The sequence below is a fragment of the Notolepis coatsorum genome (assembly GCF_963971535.1).
Source record: "Notolepis coatsorum genome assembly, chromosome: 11".
NCBI lineage: Eukaryota > Metazoa > Chordata > Actinopteri > Aulopiformes > Paralepididae > Notolepis > Notolepis coatsorum.
In genome coordinates, this window is record NC_140175.1 from 64,975,829 (window position 1) to 64,983,328 (window position 7,500).

Genomic DNA, 7,500 nt, shown 5'->3' on the forward strand with positions numbered 1-7,500 from the left:
TTACCTTTGTTGTTCTACTTTAAGTGTAAATACCATATAAATACAGTAAATTACCTTTTATCAAAATATTAACCATTAAATAAAGGTTGTAATCTGTAAATGTATTTGAGTTTACTGTAATTTGACAGTAAGTATTTGGAAACCATTGATGCCAGACATTTACCGTTTTCTTGCAGCTTTTTTTCTTACAGTGTAGGAGAGGAGAGCAGAGGAAATTAGTGGAGAATAGCAGAGAGGAGAGGACAGGAGAGTATAGCAGAGGAGAGGAGAGTGGAGGAGAGGAGAGCGGAGGAGAGCGGAGGAGAAGAGAGAAAATTAGAGGAGAGCAAAGGAGAGGTATAATTAGTTAGTATACCGTAAATCCTCATATAAAGGAGGGACCTCCAATAAAGGAGGGGCCTCTTAAAATGGCCGGGGGTGTTGATGCATTTAGACAAACACAGGCCGGTCTCTAATATAAGGTCGCAAAAAAAAGTAAATTTTTTTATTTTTCGTGCCGTGATATAGAATGAGATAAACTCTTGCCAATGGAAATCAAGTGCGCCTCCCGCTACACTGACTACCAGTGATGGGAATAACGGCGCTATAAGTAACTTCGTTACTAACGGCGGTCGTTTTTTCAGTAACGAGTAATCTAACGGATTACTCTTCCAATCTTAATAACGCCGTTACGGTTACTGCAAAAAAATGCGGCGCATTACTATGAATTAACCTGTTTCTTTCATCAGACAGATCTCTGCGCCGAGAGGCAATAATATGTTCTTCCTTGTTTAGTGGGCAGTGCGCGAGCCAAGCATACATGCTGACGATTGGCTGAGGTTGAATAAAATGTCATGGTAAGCCAATCAGAGGTGGAGGTGGGCGGGTGTCTAAAGCATCCAGAGTCTGACACACAGTGCGACAAGACAAGCGATCACTGATCAGTCAGCATGAGACCGCGGTCCGTGTAGTGTACGTTTTGAGCCCAAAAACGAATCCAACGAACAACACAAGCGACTCAGTCAACATGAGACCGCGGGTCCATGAGCGTTTTGTGTTCACTCTTTGCAGCGCAGGGCACTGAGTGGCTCTACTGCAGTGCTGACAGCCTTATCAACAGTGCTGCACTTCCTGGTTTAATAGCACAGGCTTCAGGTGCTCAGAGATATATATATATATATCTGTATGTCATGCATGTCTTAAATGTCATGATTAGATTAGTTTAGATGATTCGATTATATTCTTATATCTGTATGTTGTGTATGTCATTGATTGATTGATTGAAAAGTTTATTAACAGATTGCAGAATGGGTACAGTACAGTACAGCTCAATACATACAATTGTTAAGGGGATGCAGACCAGAGAAAGACTTTCGTCATAAATGTCATGAATTGAAAATGGGGGACCCTGATGTAAACAAGACGAAACTCTTTCTCTGGTCTGCAACCCTTAACAATTGTGTGTATTGAGCCGTACTGTATTGTACCCATTCTGCAATATGTTAATTAAAATGTTCAATCAATCAGTATTTGTTATTTATTTTTGGTATAGTGCTTAACAAGCATAATTTAATGTTGCCCAGTTGTGGCCTGTTGAGGGGCAAATAATACATATAAAAAGTTCCAAAACATCTATTCTGTTTGTATTTGTATGATCCACTATATAAACATAGTAATTATAATATCTACATACATGGCATTTGATTGGAGGCTAGTCTCACTTTGTCCCACAGCAACATTAAAATAGTTTAGATTTGTGTATGTTGTTTATGTAAAAAAAATCTTGAAAGTAACGCAATAGTTACTTTCTGAAGTAACTAGTTACTTTTATAATTTGTAACTGAGTAAGTAATTTAGTTACTTTTTGGAAGAAGTAACTAGTAACTGTAACTAGTTACTTTTTTAAAGTAACTTGCCCAACACTGCTGACTACCGTACATTAACGTTTCCCTCTGGTTAGCTTTAGCGCTAGCTAACGTTGTCATATCTAGATCTGTGGTGTCAGCTGGATGACGTTGACTTTGTTTGCAAACGTTAATGATCGCTATCTATATGTTGTTGGCAGGCGAGGCTGCCGTTGTCCAGTTGACACATTACAGACCATGATGCTATGATGATAGCGTTAGCTAAAGCTATTGCCTGCATGTCAACAACTCGATTCGACTGAGGAAGTCGAGAAGGTACCACACGCTAAACCGTCCCCGGACCCCACAACCTAGTATAGACAGTTCCAACTTCAGTGTGTGAATTACGTTAATCCCACAATTACTCAACTGCACTCAATATTTAAATACCAATGCTAGTCTAAATAAATGTAGACAGACAATAATAATAATAATAATAATAATAATAATAATAATAATAATAATAATAATAATAATAATAATAATAATAATAATAATAATAATAATAATAATAATAATAATAATAATAATAATAATAATAATAATAATAATAATACTAATAATAATAATAATAATAATAATAATAATAATAATAATAATAATAATAATAATAATAATAATAATAATACGAATAATAATAATAATAATAATAATAATAATAATAATAATAATAATAATAATAATAATAATAATAATAATAATAATAATAATAATAATAATAATAATAATAATAATAATGCAATAAAAGTCTGAAAATGAAGGGATTATGTCCATGAGTGTAATTTTTTGAAATTAAGGCCTGCCTCTTATAGCTTCTCTCTAATAAAGGCCTGGTGCTCTTTGCAGCTGAGGTAAATAGAAGACCTGTCCTATATTTGAGGAATTACGGTAGTATAATTGCAGTTTGTAGGCAAAGCACCAACGATCTGCTGCTGAATAAACATCAGAAGTGTAACCATTTGTTTTATAGCCCCAGGCTGCATTGCGATGGGACCAGCGAATGCATAGTACGGAGATAGTAAGGTAGAGTTTTTTTTTTATTGCATTTTCTTTTTCATACATATAAGACAGAAACACTACCTCCATCTTTTATTCCTTCCTATCCCTAACCTCATGTTCCTCCTATCCCATTCCTTTAAACGTTCACACCTTTAAAGAAACGCACAAATGTCGCCCATGTACTTTCAAATTGTTCTGTTTTTCCTTTTTGTATTTGATTGATTGATTGGAAAGTTTATTAACAGATTGCAGAATGGGTACAGTACAGTACAGCTCAATACATACAATTGTTAAGGGGATGCACACCAGAGAAAGACTTTTGTCTTGTTTACATCAGGGTCCCCCATTTTCAATTCATCATAACATATATGACATACATGACATACAGATAGACAGTACTGCTACATCTATACATTTATGACATATCAGATTTACAAATACAGTACTGTTTGTGATACAAAAAGTGTCCAGAAAAAGAGTGTATATACATTTGACGTAGAAACTGTACATTGGAGGAGGTTGGGTGGGTGGGGTGGGGTTGGTGGGTGGGGGCTGTACATTGGAGGGGGGGGGGTTGGGGTAGGGGGGACACACACACTGTACACTGGAATACTGACAAAGCCATACTTGGTAATTTACTGTACAACTGGGTTAAGACATTTGTAGGGGCCAGTTTCGAATTGCAGTCTCCCGTAGGTGTTCTTTGAGAGTGTTTTTGAAAGTGGGTAGTGATTCACATTCCTTTACAGCTTTGGGTAGGGCATTCCACATTGATGTGGCATAATTGCGAAACGTGTTTAGTCCCTTGTTTGAGCCGAATCTGGGTTTAACATGATTTGTGGAGCTCCCTCTTGTGTTGTGATCGTGGTATTCACTGACCTTTGGGAAGTATTTTGACATGTACATGGGTACCTTGGTCGCGTAGTGTATCTTGTAGACCAGGCCCATTGCAAGTTGCTGTACTCTGTCGTCTACTCTAAGCCATCCTAGTTGTCAAAGTGGGCCGGGGTGAGGTGGGTTCTAGGAGTCAGGTCAAGCAGTATATGTATATGTTAGCTTTTCCATTGCCAAATTTCCAGACACTTCATTTAAACATTGTTTAGATCCTGGTCTCTGTATCTCCTTCCAGTTTAGAGCAACCACTCTCTTGGCTTGTAACATACAAAAATGTATCAATTTCCTCTTTCTAGTGTTAGCTGGAAAGTTCTCTGGTACATGTGTAGTATACATAACTTAAGGATTGATCGGGACTTCTATCTCCGTCAGCTCGGAGATGAGCTCCAGAATCTCTTTCCAATACTCCTGCATCTTGTCACATTCCCACATACAGTGGTGCAGGGTCCCTACCTCTACCACACCTAGTACATTCATCTGGTATCATGGATAAAACTTGTGTAATTTATGTGTCATGTATACTCTATGGACCCATTTGTAGAAGTTTACATCTGGTATTAATTGAAAGGGTCTGTGTCTGTGACATTTTACATACTTGTTCCCAGTCCTCTTCTGTTATGTCCACCTGCATGTCTCTCTCTCTCTCCCATGCCTGCAAACTGCTCAAAGAGCTATCTTCTGATCCTGATAACAACACATCATAAAACTTAGATAATTGTCCTCTTCCTTGAATATTATCTTTTGTAAGTTGTTCTATTGTGTATGTGAGTGGTTCACTTGTGTTTTTGGTTTGTGAGACTGTAGCTCCTGATTTGAAAGTATTTAAATATATGGGTTCTTGGTATATCAAATTGATTTACTACCTGTTCAAAGGTAATCAATTCTCCCTCCATATATAGGTTTTTAATTTAACTTAAGCATCTTTCTGCCCATATTTTAAATCCTTTATCATTTCTTCCTGGTTTAAATTCTTCATTCCCCCAGATTGGTGTATATCCCGATAATCTATCTTTTTTATTGAAATATAAATGTGCTTTGTGCAGAATTTTTATTGTATTTTTGAGGAAAGGGTTTTTGTATGTTTTATCAATAATTTAGTCTGTTGTGAATACATATGCATCTAGTGTGATCCTTGTCTCTTCTTTTTCTATCTCCATCCAAGCTGGTATCTCTGAATATCGAAAGTAGAACATTGCTGCCCTGAGCTGTGCTGCCCAGTAATAGAGCCTCATATCTGGAAGTCGAAGCCCTCCTCTGTCGTTTGGGAGGTAAAGGAGTGTCAGTCTCAATCTGGGTTTTTTATTGTTCCATATAAAACGTGTGAAAATTATCTTTAAACTATACGAAAAAAGGTTGCTGGTAAGGGCATCGGGATTGATTGGAATAGGTACAGAAATGTAGGCAATATTGTCATTTTGATGATATTCACTCAACCTATCATTGATATTGGTCATTTCCGCCATTTTTTAAGGCTATTTTCTTATCTTATCTTATTATCTTATCTTATTATCTGTTATTATTGGGTCATAGTTATTTTGTACTACTGTATGTGTTATCCCTAAGTAAGTAAATCCATTGGGGGAGTTCGCAAATATCCTGAAAATATTCCAAATGTCAAATGTCTTAATATTTCGTTGGTATTTCTAATTGAAGTGTCTAAGTTTGTTAAGTATAGTATCATGTTATCCGCAAAAAGCGACAGACGATGTTCCATTCCCCCTATAATAATAATAATAATAATAATAATAATAATAATAATAATAATAATAATAATAATAATAATAATAATAATAATAATAATAATAATAATAATAATAATAATAATAATAATAATAATAATAATAATAATAATAATGCAATAAAAGTCTGAAAATGAAGGGATTATGTCCATGAGTGTAATTTTTTGAAATTAAGGCCTGCCTCTTATAGCTTCTCTCTAATAAAGGCCTGGTGCTCTTTGCAGCTGAGGTAAATAGAAGACCTGTCCTATATTTGAGGAATTACGGTAGTATAATTGCAGTTTGTAGGCAAAGCACCAACGATCTGCTGCTGAATTAACATCAGAAGTGTAACCATTTGTTTTATAGCCCCAGGCTGCATTGCGATGGGACCAGCTAATGCATAGTACGGAGATAGTAAGGTAGAGTTTTTTTTTTATTGCATTTTCTTTTTCATACATATAAGACAGAAACACTACCTCCATCTTTTATTCCTTCCTATCCCTATCCCTAACCTCATGTTCCTCCTATCCCATTCCTTTAAACGTTCACACCTTTAAAGAAACGCACAAATGTCGCCCATGTACTTTCAAATTGTTCTGTTTTTCCTTTTTGTATTTGATTGATTGATTGAAAAGTTTATTAACAGATTGCAGAATGGGTACAGTACAGTACAGCTCAATACATACAATTGTTAAGGGGATGCACACCAGAGAAAGACTTTTGTCTTGTTTACATCAGGGTCCCCCATTTTCAATTCATCATAACATATATGACATACATGACATACAGATAGACAGTACTGCTACATCTATACATTTATGACATATCAGATTTACAAATACAGTACTGTTTGTGATACAAAAAGTGTCCAGAAAAAGAGTGTATATACATTTGACGTAGAAACTGTACATTGGAGGAGGTTGGGTGGGTGGGGTGGGTAGTTGGTGGGTGGGGGCTGTACATTGGAGGGGGGGGGGGGGGTTGGGGTAGGGGACACACACACACTGTACACTGGAATACTGACAAAGCCATACTTGGTAATTTACTGTACAACTGGGTTAAGACATTTGTAGGGGCCAGTTTCGAATTGCAGTCTCCCGTAGGTGTTCTTTGAGAGTGTTTTTGAAAGTGGGTAGTGATTCACATTCCTTTACAGCTTTGGGTAGGGCGTTCCACATTGATGTGGCATAATTGCGAAACGTGTTTAGTCCCTTGTTTGAGCCGAATCTGGGTTTAACATGATTTGTGGAGCTCCCTCTTGTGTTGTGATCGTGGTATTCACTGACCTTTGGGAAGTATTTTGACATGTACATGGGTACCTTGGTCGCGTAGTGTATCTTGTAGACCAGGCCCATTGCAAGTTGCTGTACTCTGTCGTCTACTCTAAGCCATCCTAGTTTGTCAAAGTGGGCCAGGGTGAGGTGGGTTCTAGGAGTCAGGTCAAGCAGTATATGTATATGTTAGCTTTTCCATTGCCAAATTTTCAGACACTTCATTTAAACATTGTTTAGATCCTGGTCTCTGTATCTCCTTCCAGTTTAGAGCAACCACTCTCTTGGCTTGTAACATACAAAAATGTATCAATTTCCTCTTTCTAGTGTTAGCTGGAAAGTTCTCTGGTACATGTGTAGTATACATAACTTAAGGATTGATCGGGACTTCTATCTCCGTCAGCTCAGAGATGAGCTCCAGAATCTCTTTCCAATACTCCTGCATCTTGTCACATTCCCACATACAGTGGTGCAGGGTCCCTACCTCTACCACACCTAGTACATTCATCTGGTATCATGGATAAAACTTGTGTAATTTATGTGTCATGTATACTCTATGGACCCATTTGTAGAAGTTTACATCTGGTATTAATTGAAAGGGTCTGTGTCTGTGACATTTTACATACTTGTTCCCAGTCCTCTTCTGTTATGTCCACCTGCATGTCTCTCTCTCTCTCCCATGCCTGCAAACTGCTCAAAGAGCTATCTTCTGATCCTGATAACAACACATCA

General features: G+C 37.1%; 1 protein-coding gene across 1 annotated transcript in view; it reads left to right on the plus strand.

The window, feature by feature from the left end:
- The window catches only part of LOC311237141 (transmembrane protein 132C), a gene marked incomplete at its 3' end in the record, with an annotated part of 879,977 nt that overhangs the window by 590,811 nt on the left and 281,666 nt on the right, over positions 1-7,500 (plus strand). The window lies entirely within an intron of this gene.